We start from the raw sequence: 18335 nt of genomic DNA on the forward strand, positions 1-18335 counted from the left end.
TTCAGTTCAGAAGAACGTCTGGGAATACTTTGTTTATAATTGCTTTATGAATACCATTTTATTTAATGCCCTTGCTAATCATCCTTCCTGTATATAAACAGTCGAAGTCAGCATGGTTCCATATTACCTTAATAACGATGACAAGCCATATGTTTTACGAAGTGGTCTGAAAATGATATGCCACCGGGATTGAAAAATTTTGGAAATTGCCTATGTTAACTGTGTATCTGTTCTGATCCGTAGATAAAAGCAGCTATACGCTACTATGAGGAAATACTGAGAACATTTATTAATAATGTAGTCAAACAAGTTTTCAAGTAAACATATATCTGAGATATATAAATATATAGCTGAACTGTAGATGTCACTATATATCAATCAGCCTGTTGTTTCAAGGCTTTCTACAGAGAAGATTTCTGGGGATATAATTGGGTGGGTTTGAAATAAAGAGGTAGTTTGCTTTATGATTGGTGTACCAGCCGTTATCAATTTGCTGGGTCACCTAACAAACCGCCCCAGAAGTCGGTGGCTGTAAAACAACCCTGGTGTTATCATTTACATAATTTGCAGGTCCCAGGAGGCCTGGCTGATGTCACTTGGGCTCAGCTGGGCACCCCGCCTTCTCATGGTGGGGCTGGGGGTCCAGTCTGCACTATACCCCTCTCATCCTCCTTTGACCTGGGTGTGTCCTCCCAGGGCTGGCAGAAGCCCAAGAGGGTAATAAATTAGCAAACCCCAAGTTTGCTTCCTTTAGGGTTGGAACTGGCACACTGGCATTTGTGCCTCTTTCTGTTGGACCAAGCAAGCCACTTGGCTGAGCCCAAAGTCAAGGGAGGCAAGGAAGTATATTTGATCTTTATGGGAGGAATTCCAAAGTCCTGTGAAAAAGGGTGGAGGAGGGAGGATATAGGGAGGAGAGAGGAGTTGGGGCCAGTGAGGAGATACACCACCTTATCTGACTTTTAAAAACAGCCAAGGGCTTCCCTGGTGGCGCAGTGGTTGAGAGTCCGCCTGCCGATGCAGGGGACACGGGTTCGTGCCCCGGTCCGGGAGGATCCCACGTGCCGCGGAGCGGCTGGGCCCGTGAGCCATGGCCGCTGAGCCTGCGCGTCCGGAGCCTGTGCTCCGCAATGGGAGAGGCTGCAGCAGTGAGAGGGCCTGCGTACCGCAAAAAAAAAAAAAAACAAAAAAAACCCCAAAACAGCCAAGACTTGCTAAAGATGAGCAAAAAGGTAGATTAGATTAGCAGTGGTAAAGAAACAGTTTGGGGATACTTTCGTCTTTGAAAGTATCCCCAAGCCGTCCTCCTTCGATACCAAAGGTTGTAAACGACAGCTGGTGGGTCAAATCCCGTGCGAGGCTTGTTCTGTAAATGTTTCCCTGGAACACAGCCATGCCCGTGCATTAATGTGTGAGTTGTGTATGGCTGCCCTGGCCCTATAGCAAGAGTCGAGTGAGTGCTTGTGACAGACTGATTGGCCCGCGAAGCCGAAAGACGTTACTCTTTGGCCCGTTACAGAAAAAGTTTGCTGACCCCCGTTTTATATTATGTGCCTGTGAAGCAAATTCAGTTGTAACCTCCGTCTCCCTCGGCCCCCTACCACCCTGGCCCTGCAGCTCCTTTTAGGGTTTTTCCGGTTTGCGTGGCATTCTGATTCTTGTGTGTTTCTGTAAAATAGGGAGATAAGGTAATTCTGGCTCTGGATTCCAATACAGTTTACATCCACAAGCTCTAATCCTTCAACCAAAGTTTAGGAGCTGACACATTAGACTAGAGCATCTACAAATGAGGGAGCCGTGGCTACTCTGTTGGTCATTCATGAGGTTAGACAATAGGGTGATTGTGTCTGTTCTGCTGAAAGACAATCTGATTGTCTTTTGTGTAGAATAAAGTACAGACCCAACACCCTCCTCCCAGGAGAAATACTGCAGACCTCTGTGTGCTCGGACCTCCTCCTGTCGGCTTCTCTGTTGCCCTGCGAGCTGCGAGCCTCTGGTCAGCATATTTTCATGCTGCTTTTCATTTTCCTCACTCCTTTTTTTTTTTTTAATTAATAAAATTATTTTTTTGGCAAAATACTACAAAGAAAATTTAAAAGGAAAAAACTATTCATTATATTATACCTATCGCCCCCTTAGTATATATTTATAATGGATTTTCTCAACCGGATGGGACTTTATGGTTTAAAAACAATCTTGATGACTGTACAGAAATATGGGAAATGTTTGTAATACAGTGTTTCATAAAAAAGATATGAAATTGCTGCAGGTACACTGTTGGAACCATGTAATAAGTACGTATCTATATGTAGCAGACAGATACCCTCGTCCTATTACCCAGAACCTGTGAATGATGCCTTACATGGCAAAAAGTACCCTGCAGAAGTGATGGATCTTGAGATGGAGAGATTATCCTGCCGTTATCTAGGTGGCCCTTCGTAGTCACAGGGGTCCTTATGAGAGTGAAGGGAGTCAAAGTCAGAAAAGGATAAGGAAGCAGAGTGTTTTGCTTTGAGGATGAGGAAGGGGCCATGAGCCACGGAGCCTAGCTGGCCTCTAAAGGCTGTAAAAGGCAAGGAAACAGATGCCCCCGGAAGGAACACAGCCCTGCCACCACCTTGATTATAGCCTTGTAAGACTCGCTCTGGACCGCTGACCTCCAGACCTATGAGATAACAGATCTGTGTTGTTCTCAGCCACCAAGTCTGTGGTACTGTGTTATAGCAGCAATAGAAAACGAGTCCAGCACATACAACTGAAGAGAAGGTGCTTCAGAAAGTTACGAAGGGGTTGTATTTTACTTGGCTAGTGTATTTTGATCCAGCCTTGGTGAGTTTATTTTGGTTGAATGGTTAACACTAAGAGGCAGCCAGTGACTTTTAAATGTTAGAGGAGAAGGAAAGTGGTTGAGTCTGAAGTTCCAAATCAAATGATAGCAAACCCAGGAAGCTGTTACCTGGTTTGGGTTTTGTTACGTCAGGGTGGCGGATGGCTCCAGCCTTAGAAGGGAAGCCAGTCTCTCTCTTTCTCTCTCTTTTTTTTTTTTTTTTTTTTAAGCCTGTTTCTGGTTTTCAACAGACTTTCTTTGGGCTGAAATGTTACCTTTCATAACTGGGTATTCTTGTAATTAAGATCTTTGCACAAGGTTAAGTGCAAGCATTAAGCTACAAACATGTTTACAGACTCTTATCGTATTCTGTAAGGTGACACTAGCCTTCTGGGACATAGATGTGTGTGCTGCACCAGGCTTCCTCCGCACCCCTGCTCTGTCCTAAGAAGCTGTCGTGATAGGGCTTGCCGCTTGTTCCCCCCGGCAGCTTGACCTTGTGGGCCTTTGAATCGAGTGAGTCATTTCCTCGTCCTGCCCCCTCTGTCCCGCGGTCCTGTGACCTTGCAGAGCCTGGTTCTTCACTGGTGACAGGAGCCCCTGCCATGCCTAGTGGAGCCCGATAAGGGTCTGTGCACCTGCAGGTGGAGCCACCAGCGCTTGACCAGCTCCCCCTCCTGGGGGGTGGCATGGCCCACAGGGGAAATTCCAGAACCTCAGAGTCTTTGCATTTCTCTCCACAGGTAAAATGAGGATTTTGACATTTTTCAATTCTTTTTATTTGTCCCAAGGCTGGTTTTACATGTTTTGAGCCACTAGATGAAGATCATTATGGAAATGTCCTCACGGGGTCCCCTGGGCGGTGACTTGGTTAGGTGACGCGGTGACGCTGTTACCGAGTCCAAGCCCGTACTACTCGCTGCACGACAGGCCAGTAATCGAGAGACGAGTTGTTGGGGCCGAGGAATAGCAACTTCATCCAGAAAGCCAGCTGACCAAGAAGATGGTGGGCTCGTGCCCCAGCGAACCATCTTGCCTGAGTTAGAATGCAGGCTCCTTTTCTACTAAAAGGGGAGGGAGTAAGGTCAAGCATTTCCTGGTTCTGGTCAGACTCGGGACGGGTTGTGTTAATTTCTTCCTTCCTGCAGCCATTCACAGGTGGGCCTGGGCAGGATGTTTCCTGTGAGCTGAACAAAGGTATTTTAGCTTCACGCTGATCACCTGGGAGGCAGGGTTCCCAGCGATGGGCCATTATGTAGAATTTAAGCTTCTAGGCAACATCCCTTTAGTGGTGAACTTGTAGTAGCATACGAAGGTTCTTCCCTGTTACAACGCGAAGTCCCTGAGTGTTGCGGTCCACGGCTTAGCGGATTCTCTAGGGTCAGCTCTTCTTAGGCGTCCAAACAAGCCGCTGAGGGTACTGCCCGGTGGTGTGCAGGCCGAGCAGGTGGCCATGACCTCTCAGCTGACTCGCTCCATGCGCTTCCCCGCTCCCTGTCTGTCCTCCCGGTCTGCAAGGGGCAAAGGCAGCCGCCGTGGGGGAGGAGAGGGAGCTGCAGTCGCTGTGAACCAAGTCAGGAACCCTTATTGTCTTGAAGGTGATCAACTATTCTGAACTCTGAGTGGAGGTGTAAGCTGAGTACATTTATTCCCAATGAGACCATCTTTTGATTGGAGAGATGGAAGGAGGGATAAACACATCAAAATATTTAATTAAGCCAAAGACAACGACACGAAGTCCTACTGATGCATGCAGATGTGTGCATGGCAGTGTGAACTTCCCCGTCCTTTCACCAAGGCTCCCCCCCAAACAGGGAAACTAAGAAATACTTGGGTAGAAAGAATCATCAAGTAGCACATCTTTTCAGCTGTCGAGGTGGCTGGATGTAAACAGCAGGACTGGACCTCTGCAGTTTGTTACCTGTTTTACCGTCCTCAGTTGGACTCTGTTTCCACGAAGGATAAAATGGATGTTTTCCGAGCGTCTTCTTTTCTTTGTTCCAGAGAAGTTCGGGGAGGTGTCGATTCCCAAACCTTCTGTATTTTTGTTGTTGTTAGAGCGGTGGACTTCCTGTGAGTGCAGCACAGGGGAGCAGGCTCGCTGCCCTTTTTACAGACTCTCTCTAAGCTGGGCAGAGGTATCCAGGGATTCCTTATTCAGGTTTCTGCTGCCGTTCCCATGCAGCCATACGGCTTGAAACACCGATGTTGCTTCTTTGCCTTTCTGAGGGGTTAATACAGGTGGTTCCCTGTATCTGCAATTCAACCAACTACTTTTCCGTTTTGTGTAAGGCACTTGAGCATCTGTGGATTTTGGTATCCGAGGGGGTTCCTGGAACCACTCACCCATGAATACCGAGGGACAGTCGTGTTGGGGCGAGCGGTGGAGATTTAGAAAAATCATCCTTGTGTTCCCCTCCTCGCCCTGGCCAGGCCCCTCACCTCTGCCTCTTTCTCCCACCCTCCCCTGGGCCTTTCAGGTCCTCCTGACACCACCTCCAATTGCTTAATTGATTACCTGGATTTTTGATAATTAGGATCTTTTCAGTAACATCCGTTGTCCCAGCAGGTGCCTGGCTGGCTGCTGTGCACTCAGCAAACACCTAAGTGCGGGCTCCAGGAAAACCTGCCATGGGGGCAGCCAGGGGACCCTGCGGCGCGAGGGCAGAGCCCGTGCCCAGCAGAGTGGCAGCCGGCCGGCTGGAAGGCGCAGGGGCGGGGGGGGGGGGCGGCGCTGCGTCAGCATCCAGATCTGCAGGCCGGAGGCTGTTCCCGCCCAGGGCTCTGTGGACAGTGCCGCTTGGCTTGAGCTACACCTGAGAATCGCCCAAGGAGCTTTTCCAGGGAGGCACAAGGAGGCCTGGGTGTTCTCCGGATCAGTTAGGTCCGAGTCCCAAGGGGGGAGTGGGTGGCCTCCGTGTGTTGGCAGCGCTGCCCGGTGGTCCCATGGGGGGCCAGGGCTGAGAGGCTCTGCTTCGCCCGATGACTTCGGAGAGTAGATGCCTCTGTGCCTGTTGTCAGGAGACAGAAATGACGGCTCTGGGTTCCCTGGGTCTACCCTGTGTTTGTGATGTGGCTGTTCCGGGTGAGGTGACCTGGCCCACGCTTTCACAAGTCACCCTGCGGTGGCCTCCCGTCCTTGTCGTCTCCCCTCGGGGTGAGCCCTCCTGCCCATCCGCAGGAGCCGAGGCTCACACTTCTCTCCTGACCACCTGTTTTCACACCCACTAACTCATCAGCTGGTCTCGACCTTTAGCTCGGCAAATGGACCCGCTGGGTACCACCCGTCACGGATGTCTGTGCGTCCCAGTTAGCGGCCGGGACACAGAGAGGGCGGACTTGCTTCTGAACTTGATTTTCTGAATGCTTAGCTCATGGTCTGGACCCCGCGTTTCCAGCGGGGGAGTTGGACTTCCCCAGAGAGGAGCTGCGTTCTGGCTCGGCCCCAGGGACCAGGCGTCCATGCATTCCCACCCTCCACCACCACCTCCCCGGCACATGCAGCCCTGTATCCCCCGAGCCTTCCCTGGCTTTGCTCCCATGCCTTTTAGTGCCTTCTCCCCTGGAGCGCCGTGTTCCGCTTCTAAGCAGATCAGGGTGCCTTTCCCAGAGGGAACACTGCAGATGGCGTCGCCCGTGGGGACGGGTTTTCTCCCCCAAGTGACTCACTCCTGCTACAGACCAGGCTCTGGCTCGAGTACGTCGCGCCCACCTCTGTGCAGAAGGAATTAGAGCCAGCAGAGGACTTTGAAGAAGTTACGTGGTAATTCCTTCTTTTTGATGGCTGGTTTTCACCAAACAGTCTCAGTTCTTTGAAAATGTTTGTTTGTTTGTTGTTTTGTATCATTGATGCTTATTTTTTTCATAAGCGTCTCTTTGTCTTTTTAATTTAATGGTACGCCCATTGCCCTCCCTTCCTTGATTGGGGTAAGGCTGTACGCTAAGGACTGGCTTGGACCCACTTTCTCACCCACGGGTGCCGTGGCTGTGGACAAGCCCCCCGACTGCCTCGCCCGCAGTCGGTTAAAGGACGCTCTCCTTTGAGGCTGCATGGGGCTCCGTTCACCGCCAGCATCGGACCTGCTGCACGGGTGGGTCTGGTTGGCGCACACAGCCTGCGGGCGGTCGGGGGGGCGAGTGGGACGGCGCTTTCTTAGCACAAGACGGACACGTCTGCTCTCCTGCCTGCAGTGAAGGGAAATCCACGGCTGGGAAATACTTGAACCTTAGGCAGTGAGCAACACTAGCCCTTTGAAGATGAACCTGAAGGCGAAAGAGACGTCAAACGTTAGAGCTCTTGGTGACTGCCTCTTAGATACAACCTTCCCTTTCCTACACTTCCTCTCCCCTTACCAGGTGGTACTTAGAGGGACGTCCAAAAAGGTGCAGAAGAGTGATAGAGCTCTTTTCTTCGTTTTGGGAAATGAGCTGTTTTCCCCCCCCAGCGCCTTCTCATAGGCGATGTAACTGCCTTTGGTGTGCCTGAGAGAGCAAACATTCCTTCCGCCTCTTGGTTTGCCTCGCCCGCAGTCAGGCCGTGCCTCTCTAGCCTCTGGAAGGCAGCGCGGCACTCGGCCGCGTCCCCCGTTTTCCTGCCTCCTTTTCCGGGGCTCGGGGTTGGCCTGTCCTCATCCCCACCGGTGCGCTTCATGCTGTCAGGCCACGCGTCTTGAAACACATAAGCCTCCAAGGCTGGGAGTTTGCACGCTAACCACTTGGTTTACGACGAGTTGTTAATTTGGCTGCGCAGAGGAGGGCTGTTTTGAGGGTCAGCCCTCTGCTTCTTCCTCTTGCGTTGCAGACCAGTCTCGCCCATCACGTTTCTCCATCTGAGGCCCTAATTGGATACCTAGCGGGTGGGTCAGAAGCAGCGGAGGAAAGATGCAGAGAAGAGTCTTCACGCTGCCCTCCTACGCTGGCCTGGGAGAATCGTTCCTCTTCCGAGGTTCGTCCTGGAAGAGAGGCCGCCGTGGACTTTGGAGAGCTGCGTTTGGTGCCTCGGGCTTACTTCTGCCGCTTCAGAGGAATCTGTCCCCCCGCCGGGGCTGCTGCTCGGGCATTGGGACAAATTGTCTGAGGGTTGTCGGGCTCCGCGGGGCAGAAGTCAACCCTTCCCTCCCTCCCTTGTAGCACAGGAGTATTTACTGAGCACTTCCCTTGGGCGGCGGGGAGGGAGCTGGAGCTTTCACCTTCCAGTCTCTTTCTCTGGACGTGAGGATCCTTGGCTGTTCCCCGCCCCAGCCGGTCTGAACATGCTTAGTTTTAGTCGCGTTCGCCTTGACTGTGTGAGCGGCGCTGACCATGATTTTGTGTCAGAGCCAAAGATTCATGTTCACGTGTTCCCCTCGGGTGGGGGCTGGGCAGTGGCTCAGTCTCCGGAGCAGGAGGGAAATTCTGTGGTCTTCTGTGGATTCCCCATAAATCTGATGAAAGTTGCATTTTATCCCTAGATGTCCGACTTCCTCTTGAGTTTTGTATTCTCAGCATTCAGAGTCACAAGTTGATCTCTTTGAACTTCCGGGCCAAATGTGTTTGAATAATAAACTTCCAGCATGAGGGACATGGTCAAATAAACGTCAAGACTTATAGTTTGGCCCATACCTCTGTTATCATTACTGACAACGAAGTGAAGGAGGATCCCTTGGGGCAGACTTGGGCTAGCTCTGCTGATTTTACCGATCCAAATGAGTATGATGTGAATGTGTTTCAATTTTATGAGACCAGGCTCTAACCAGTGCTTTACTGTCATTATTTACTCGTAGCGGCACCATCGTAAGTAACAGTGGTAGCATCAGCTACATACACGCGGAGTACCAGGTACCATCCTCAGTGTTTTCCATGAATTCATTTCTCGAATCACCCCAGACCCTGAGGTTACACTCTCATCCTCTTGGCTTTCCAGCAAAAAGAAGCTGTGGCTTAGGAAAGTTCAGTAGCTCATCCAAGGTTTACTAATCTGGACACCTGCAGCCTGATCTGCGACTTCACACGTGACCACTCTTCACCGCCCGTCTCTCTGGCCTCTCACACAGCACTCATATTTTGCCAGATGGAGAGAACTCACCAAGGATGAGGCCTACTTAAAAGATTCTTGAGAATAAATAGGCATCTGTGGACCTCCGTGCCCATCAGGCAACCGGTGGCAGAAAAAGAAATAGATTTGCCGTCTTGAGGGGCAGCTGATGAAGCATGCACAGGCAGGTTGGCTGCTTCAACCTGCCCCCTTGTGGACCCAGAGCCCCCGCTGCCCTGTTGGTGGACGTTCCTCGCTGCTCAGGGCTGGCCCCTGACCAGGGCAGACAGCACGGCTCTTAAGGGGCTTCTGCAAGTGCCTCTGTGGCTGCTGCCCGGCCGGCTTGCTCTGTCCCTCCTGTCTCCGTTCCTGTGGGCCCCTCGCTGCTTCGTCACCGTCACCGGCTTCTTGTTCTCTCAACAAAAACAACAGCAAACAGAGTCCAGGGATCCCAGGGTGTTGTGAGACCACAGGCTCCTCTGGTCCTCTCCCCTCATTTTAACGAGGGGCCACACAAGCAGGGTAGTCGTGTCACCCGGGCCAGATCTCCGGTTTCCTGACTCTCCTTTATACTAACATGCCTACATTTGAAATCAAAGTGAAGGCTGGGGCCCAGAAGAGCGTCACGCCTAGCACGCGTCGGGTGGTCGGCCCTTGTTTTCTTTCCTTCCCCTCCCCCGTGGTCGCTCATTTGCCCAGTTCTTGGATAGCTGTTGGCTTCTGCCCTCTGGTATCCATATACTCACGGTTTCCGTTTCTTACCTGGGTTTGACTCGTTGCCTTTTAGAGGCATCTCTTTTTAAAATGCTTATTTTTAAATTTTTGCACGTGTCCCACTTTCCTAATCCTGACGTTTATTTCTTGCAGTCCCCTCAGCCTGTTACCTATCACAGCCCTGGGCGGCAGTGCCGCGTCGTGGTGTTGAGACGCCCTGATGGGACAGTGGTGTCTGAGAAACACGGGCTGTTCCTCTGATGGCTGTGACCTTCTTGGTGTGCTCTGGCTAATTCGGTCCATCTGAATTCCATTGTATACGGATGGATCCTCCATGAGTCACAGAAGAGTCGTGGAGAGACACACAGATGGGAAAATAAAACCCCTAAGGAAACGCTTTATGAGGTTACAGTGTGTATTAGATTATACAGTCTGGGAAAAGGAGGATAATGCAAATTAAAATATCTGGGATGCTATTAGGACAGCGTTTAACATGGTTAACTTCAGAGTAGGAAGACCCGGGTTGCAGTGGCTTCTCCACTTCCTGGTTCTGTGGCCTTGAGCTACCTCCTTAACCCCTGTGAGCTGTGGGACAGCAGATGCAAACACCGTCACCCTCACCAAGGGCGCAGCCCTCGGGCTGCTGAGAACACATCCGGCGCGTTCAAAGGCTTGTCGTGGGGCTGAAAAGGGCAGACACGTGTGCGTGTGCCCTGAGCAGGGCTTACTCACAGCAGGCCTTGGACTTAGCTCTCCTTTCTCTCATCGCCTCCCTTTATCCTTTTAAGTGGCTGTCACTTTCAGAACCCTTGGTAACAGGAAGGGCTGCTCCCGGAGAGCATGTGGCCGTCCAGCCCCCAGGCGGGTCCTCCACCCTCCTGGACCCATGAGACTGAGTGAGAGCCTTGGGGGCCGCGCTCTGGGCTGGGTGCTGGACAGACAGAGGTGAACAACTTGGACCCGCCTTCCAGGAGCCTGTCTCTAGAATCCCTCCTCCACAGCTAATGCATGAGCCTAGGCATTCTGTCTGCAGGTCACCCCACTAGGTTATCAGCATCTCTGTTTTAAGGGTTTCAGTAATTCATTCTCTGGCTCCAGCTCTTCCTTGTGAGTTTTACTCTCGGGGAGGCTCCACCGTGCACCTAAAACTCTTTTTATGCATAGTAATTTAGCACGCATCCAGGCGTTGAAAAGTCTGGCTGGCCCTAGATCAGAGGGGGCGGAAAGCTACGATATTCCAATTTTATTTTTCTTTTTGACAACAGTAGTTCACCAAAGCTCCCTCAACCAGAGTAAATTATTACCGTAACTTACGGCGAAAATTATTAGAGGCCACAGGTAGCGTGGTCTTGCAGGTAGGAGTCATGGAGAAAATAAAACAAAATTTTGAAACAGACCCTAAACTTGCGTGGCTCTGTTGCTCCAAGGACGAGCTGTAGGAGGTGGTGGTGAGAATCACAGCTAAATCCTTAAGGTCTAAGTGCATTTGATGGGGTCTGTAGTTGAGATTTTTTGTATTGCATATGTGGGCACCACTTAAAAATGAACGTTCGTGGGAAGGTTTTCTGCTGACAGGTTTTCCCTGTGATGAAGCGGCTTTTGGTCTTCATGTCACACTGGAAAAGTCACGAGGCACGGCTCTGATAGAACTCTCTTCACTGTGCATAAGACTTATATTCTTATCTCATCTCTGCTGTAGAAGAGTTGCCCTGAACAGAATCGCAGTATTCTCTATTTCCCCATTTCTGGCATCGTCAAACGTTTATCTTTCTGCTGATTAAGAGATTGCCTTCTTATCCAGAGGCCTCTCCACGGCGCTGTTCTTGATGTTACTGAAGACGGCTTTGGGAGCAGAGAGGCCCCGGAGCTGATGCCTTCTGGAGACGTGTGAACAGGGTGGAGAGCGTGGCTTTGGAATCCTGGCTCTGCCGTTTAAAGCTGTGCATCTTTGAGAGCTACTTCACCTTCCTGAGCTTTAGTTTCCCATTTCTACAAAATGGAAGAAATCATACATACCCTGGGGTGGTCTTGTGAGGATGAAACAACAGATAGACCCAGAGCATCCGGTGGGGTGCCCAAGAAGATAGTACGTGGTCGCTGTTATTTTTGTTTTTCAGCCTCATCCATTGTTGGCAATACTATTCTGGTCCAAGAGTGGACGTCAGTGGCATTTGGGACTTGAGTGTGACCTTTCATAGGCTGGAATGGAAACCACAGCAAAACAATTCTCCGTTTAGCCAGAAGGCATTCAAGTTGGCAAATTACCAGGCACGGTGATGTGCTCAAGGGACCCCAGGAGGGCCGTTCCAGAGAGAAGCAGTGCGGCCGTTTCTGCCAAAGGTGTTCTCTTTCTGGGGCCCTGAGTCCGGGGCCTCATTCCAGGCACAGCCCCATCAGTGATTAGACTTTGTCCTTTATCATCCAAGTGCCCTGAAGAGTCCACCCCCTCTTGACCTCTTTAACACTCAGCTGATTTATGCACAGGTAAATGTGGTGAAATAATTTTTATTGGAGGCAGTTTCGTGTTTTGCCGTCACAGTATCTCTGTGTCGCATCCTCAGATTTTCACTGTTGGCTTTTTTGGTTTTTCCCCTTGACTGTCTCTGCCTTCTTTGAAAAAGCTGCTTTGCACGCTTCAAAGCATCAAGCTGGGTGTGGGTGCGGGGTGTAGGTGTATATAAGTAAGTGTTTTAGGTGGAGAGTATCTTTCTGTCATGTGATCAACAGTTAAATGGCGCAGCAAGAAAGAACGCACATTTGATTTGCAAATTATTCCTACGTTTCCCCTTCTCAAGCCTGACAATTCTGTTACTGAAGTTAAGCTTTCAATCTCAGTAAGAATGGCTAAGTTTTTTGTTTTTTTTTTTAAAGAATGGCTAAGTTTACGTGAGGCTTTTACATCAGAAAACCACATCGTGCCTGTGGATGGGTTTTTTAATTCAGATTTGAAAGCATGGATTCACCAGCTCACTCAGATGCACCAAATGGATGTAACCCGTAGTCTTAGGTGGCACCAGTTAGAGGAGAGTGAAGAGCATAAAACAGCTGTAGAAAAGGTCGCCGCACTTAGAAATAGGAATCCAGCGTTGCTTGTGTAACCTGAGGGATTTGAAAGTAATCTTTAAAAATCAGTTTAGACATGTCAGCCACTGGCCTTGTCTTGGAGAAGCGCAGCTGCCCTCTCTTGGTGTCAGGAGAGCTGCTACCTCTGATTCCGGGGAGGCCAAGTTTTCCCCACCGGGTGCCCCAGGCCAGCAAACTTCTGGACGTGTCTGTGGCAGCTTGAACGCTGCAATTTAAGGGCTGATGAAGAGGCGGCTTGGAGAAAATCTCAAAACTAAGTACTCTGATTCATCACTGTTGTTCAGGCTTTCCGGCCTTCAGAGACAAAGGGTGACATTCAGCCCAAATCAGCAGCCCCCACGTGGTGAGGGGGTGGGAGGAGCCGGGAGAGGCCCCTGGGAGGACAGCGTGTGCTGCTTCGGCTTCCTGCGGGGATGAATGAGTAATCTGTGGACTGAAGATGCAGCCCGCTGGGGTGGGGGTGGGGGGGGGGGCTGGCTCAGAAAGAGCCCGGTTGGTGGGTCCGGAGGGGCTGCGGCCCCCTGAGGGGGCAGTTCCTGCAGGCCTGGGGGCTCCAGCACGTTGCTAGGGCCGCGGCGGGGCGGGGCGGGGCGTGGAAAGCCAGCTGGGCTAGAGCGTCTGGACTCCTGCCGAGGGTTTCTAGTCGCAGAGAGGGCTCTGGCCGTGGAGCCTGTTAGACCTGCTGTCACATCAGCAGCTGTCACATCAGCAGCTGTCACATCAGCTGTCACGTCAGTTCCGCCCCCGTCACTCTGACTTCCTTGCTTGCCTGCATCTTCTGCCCGTCTGGGAAGGAGGGAGGCTAGCCTCCCTAGTGGAGAAGGAAGACGAGGCCACGGCACCAGTGGGCGGTCAAGGGCAGCTGTCAGTGCACGTTGGATATGCTCACGGGTGTGTATCCCTGTGCATCTCACCTCAGGCCCTCTGACCCTCTGTGCTCCCCTCCCGCCACCCCTGCAGAGAATAACTAGATAAGGCAGGGTGTGTGTGAGCATTTAGTAAAACGCCACCGAGGTAGGAAGTGGCTGTTTCTCGTTGAGCCTCGTGTTCGCATGTCCTCGGGCTGCTGGCCGGTGACTCTTCTTGCCACAAGGGAAGGCAAAGGTCTTAACTGGCTCTCAGAGGAGTTCGACTTGTTCTTTGCAATAGCTCTGATAAGAAAGTTTGATGAGCAAAGATGTGAAAGTGAGGGTTTTTTCTTTTTTTTTAAACTAGATTTTAATCTGTCGTGTGCTGTCTTTGCAGAGATAAGCAAGAGTCAGCTGAAGATTACCGTTCACTGAGACGGTCTAGTGGAAAGTGCTTCTGCCAGCACCCTCCAGCGGGGCTCCTGTCTCTCCTGTTCTTAAAAGGGACTGATGGAGGCCTCCCTGGGGGTCCAGTGGGTAAGACTTCGCCTTCCAGTGCAGGGGGTGCAGGTGCGATTCCTGGTCCGGGAGCTAAGATCCCACATGCCTCGCGGCCAAAAAGCCAGCACATAAAACAGAAGCAATATTGTAACAAATTCAATAAGCACTTTAAAAATGGTCCACATCCAAAAAAAAAAAAATCTTAAAAAAAAAAAAAAGGGACTGATGACCCTTTGCAGAGCCAAGGGGAACCAAAAGATTTTGGAGGCTTAGCTCCCTCATAAGTTATTACGTTTCCCTCTGGGGCTTAAATTAATTTCTGCAACAGGTGAAGCACATTTACCCGGGAATCAAAGTGAGTTTACCCTCCTGGACTTGGATGTGGGAGGAGAGCTAATTCCACTCTCCAGACAGAGGCCGGTGCAGGGGCAGCGCGTGACAGCTGTGGTCCCGAGGGCAGCAATTACACGCGCAAAGGGGAGCTGCCTCCCAGCCCCTGCTCAGGGCCCCTCGGCCATGCAGGCGACTCCGAGCGCCTGCTACACACAAGAGCCGCCCGAGGAGGGGCCACCGATGCTGAAAATTAAGTAACAGTATCACCTCTTTATACCACATTTACTCTTCGGGAGGTTACAGAAAAACACGTGCCCTGCCGAAATGTATACTTACGTGCCTTACAATTCTTGGGGGCGTGTTAAGATTTTCCATCTGGGTGTGCTTCCTAGTTAGCAATTAAATGTCAGAGTCCCAAGCTTGTATGAGCCCCTAAAACATTTTTGGGTCCCACAGCAGATTTTTACGGACAGTTCAACCACGTCTGTTCTGTGTGAGGCTGATAGCCCACCGTGTGGGGTCCCGTAGTGGGAGCTGAGTGTCAGGCGTTGACAGAGGCCTTAAACTCTGGCTGCAGTTGTTCTGGGCCTCTGTAAAACCACAGGGAGAAAAAGTCATTTCATGCTTTTAAAACTTACTAATTCCTGTTAAAGATCTTATACAGAGTGGACGCAGCCAAGCATTTTTTCCTAACTTTAAAATTATTAGAGAGGTTATGAGACTGTTCTGTATCAGCATTAAAAATAGGATCTTTTGGGGCTTCCCTGGTGGCGCAGTGGTTGAGAATCCGCCTGCCGACGCAGGGGACGCGGGTTCGTGCCCCGGTCCGGGAGGATCCCACATGCCGCGGAGCGGCTGGGCCCGTGAGCCGTGGCCGCTGAGCCTGCGCGTCCGGAGCCTGTGCTCCGCAACGGGAGAGGCCTCAGCGGTGAGAGGCCCGCGTACGGCAAGAAAAAAAAAAGGATCTTTTGTTTCTCTTTTCGTTCTGCCTACAGTTTCCATAATACAGTTTGCAATTAACTTACTGAGGTCACGTTTCTCAGCATCATTATGTGCGGGAGTTTTGTGCCAGTTTCTCTGGGCATCTAGTGGTGGCCCTTGGGTGTGGATGAGAAACAGGCATCCACGGTTTACTGGTAAACTGCCCGCGGTTTACCAGAGTTTAAAGCCTCTGGTAAACCGCGGGCAGGCTGGTAAATAAAGCTGGAGCATGGCCGTGCCGGATGAGAAGCACTGAGCGTGTGCAGGACGGAGCAGGGAGGGATTATTTATGCCCCAAGGAGGCCTCTGGGGAAGATCCTGCAATCAGACGTGGGCGCCCAGCGGGCAGCGCACAGTGTTAGACAGTTCGGAGGCTGTTCAGAAACTAAGAGCTGGGCAGGCTTCCCCGGAAGAGGCCTATGGTAGGACATGGAGCCTGGAGAAGTAAGTGGGAGCAGATTGGAGAGACCTGACCATCACCTGCCATTGTGTGTCACGTGTTGTGTGTGTTTCCCTTGAAAAAATTATCATCATGCTATTAAATGACAGAGTACAGATTAATGCATATTTTTGTTTTACCAAATTAGAATTACATTATATCTGACAGGCCATTTTATTCTAGTGTGTGCATGTACTTTTCTCAGGATGGGGGTAGCATTTTAAAGGTAGAATTTGATGAGCCATTGAGGCCTTTTCAAATAAAATACTGTACTTGGAAAAAGTGATCGTTATAAAATACCTTGGAATCACAGCTAAAGAGTCAGTTATTGTTTCAATTATTGTTTCGTGTCCAGGAATCCAATTAAAGTTGAGTTAGGCTGTTATTTTCATACAATTTCCAAAGCTACACACTTCCGTAATTCTTACTCTTGTGTATAGTCAGTAAAATATTTAATACTGTGTGCTTGAGTTAGCACCTGAACTATTACAAATGGCCTCATAAACGGTCATCTGCTTGTTTCCTTTCTGTGACGGCAGATGTCTTTGAAGTGAATGAAGCTGAAGATGTTTACGTAAAATATAATTTGGGGGGCATTTCCTTACTAATAGAATCTTCAGAAGAATGCCAACGTTTCTTGTCTGCTTGGCAGTCTTTAAATACCATGCGTCTCTTCTTTCTCTTCTCACCAAAGCCCTACTCCATTTCTTATTTATATAGAGAAACTGTAAGATAGTAAAACATGTAAGTGGCTGTGAGATAAGGCTTTTGATGATATCAGCTGCTCTTTTTTTTTTTGAAACTGACTGAAGGAAATCTATGAGTTCCAGCTTGTCTGCTGGTTAATATGAAGCAACAGAGTGCAAAGTAGAAGTAGGTCTGGGGCAAGATGAGACCCTTTGCAGTCTTGGGAGCGGGACCCAACACTGCAGAAATGGCCACACCCAAAGTCCGTTTCCCAAAACAAGCCTGTTCTCTGGCTTCCTGTGTCCACTGTCAAAAGCAGAAAGTGGGAGGACAGGGAGAGAGTAGACTCATTGAGAGCAGGACTAAATTTCAGCAGGTCCAGTAATTATACCGAAGAAGTGGTCAAGGCCGCTTAGTGTAGGAACAGAAGCCCCATAGAGCTTGGGAACCCCGTGAAGTGGACCAGAGTAGTATAAACACTGATTTAGGCTCATCGTTGGGAAGATAGTCAATTATATTGATTTATTCTGTTTAAGAAAGCAGAGTACTGGACAATACATTTTAGAAATATTTATACACACACTGGCTTTAAAAAAAACAACTAAAAACAAGACTCGGTATATAAAAAGAGAACATATAATTATCTAGGAAATGTGGACATGCTCTTACAACAAGAGTTACATGAAGCCTTGTCATAGTATTTTGGGTCTTTATTCAAAGATAAATTCCGATATAATTTTTAAAAAGTAAATTCTCACAACTGCCCTAGGTGGATTACTATTTTCTCCATTTTACAGATAAGGAAATGGTAATCACTTGCCCAGGGTGACATGATTTGAGTCAATCAACAAATATTTATGGATTGCCAGACATTTGTTTAGGCTTAAGCAAACATTAGAAGGTTTTCCTCTTTGAGCTTTCAAAGATGTTGTTTCCACTTGTCATTGCTCCAAGAGTTAGGGAGTTTATCTTCACACTCTATGTCTTTAAGTTCAAGAAGAAAAAATTTATTTCCTTATATTAAGAGTGTTATTTTTTAAACTCCTACATCACGTCGTGCATTTCTTAGTACAAGCTACTAGTGTTTTGCATCTCTAGTTAGACTGCCAGAGCTAAAATAAAGAAAATTAATGAGAAAAAATGGTTTAACCATCTCAGGTTCTGTCAGTGGCAGTTGACTTTTTGTTCAAGGAAGAAAGTGAAGCACAACTTTTTAATGACAAACAGAAGAGGAGAACATTTTAGAATCTGATCATTCTAGGAATCACATTCAGTATGGAACGTGTCCTAAAAATCCTAAAAGTCAACAAATGCTGGTGGAAAGCATGAAATGAATGTGTAATGTCATCAGAAAATACAATAATATACTGAATTTACCTTTACCTAAAAAAAAAAAGTCAAGCGGATTTTGTGTAATAATACCTTATTCAGATGTGTTAATTTTGCTCTGAAGTCTATTTTGGTGTTAATATAGCCGTTCTAGCTGTCTTTTGATGAATGTTAACGTGGTTTATTGTTTTCCTCCCTTTTACTTTTAACACTTCAGTGTCTTTAAAGTGGGTTTCGTGTAGACAACATGCAGCTTGGTCTTACGTTTTTACCCAGTGTGACAATCGTTGCCTTTTAATTGGAGTCTTTGCACTATTTACATGTAATGGGATTATCATTAATTTACTGGGATTGTATTCACATTTCATGATCACTACCATCTTTCTATGGTAGTGCATTCAGTTTGTTTTCCTTCCTTCCTGTATTTTTTGGGGGGGGATAATTGAGTATTTTAATCGATTTTATCTTCATCATTGGCTTATTAGCTCTATTAGTTTCCTAGGGCTGACAAAACTAATTACCACAAACTGGGTGTCTTAAAGCAAATTCATTCTCTCATAGTTCTGAGACCTAAAAGCC

The 18335-nt window shown here is 49.1% G+C and overlaps 1 protein-coding gene across 1 annotated transcript in view; it reads left to right on the plus strand.

The window, feature by feature from the left end:
- The window catches only part of PRKCA (protein kinase C alpha), a 303592-nt gene that overhangs the window by 172376 nt on the left and 112881 nt on the right, over nucleotides 1-18335 (plus strand). The window lies entirely within an intron of this gene.

This window comes from Physeter macrocephalus, chromosome 14, assembly GCF_002837175.3.
Source record: "Physeter macrocephalus isolate SW-GA chromosome 14, ASM283717v5, whole genome shotgun sequence".
In the NCBI taxonomy this organism is placed as follows: domain Eukaryota; kingdom Metazoa; phylum Chordata; class Mammalia; order Artiodactyla; family Physeteridae; genus Physeter; species Physeter macrocephalus.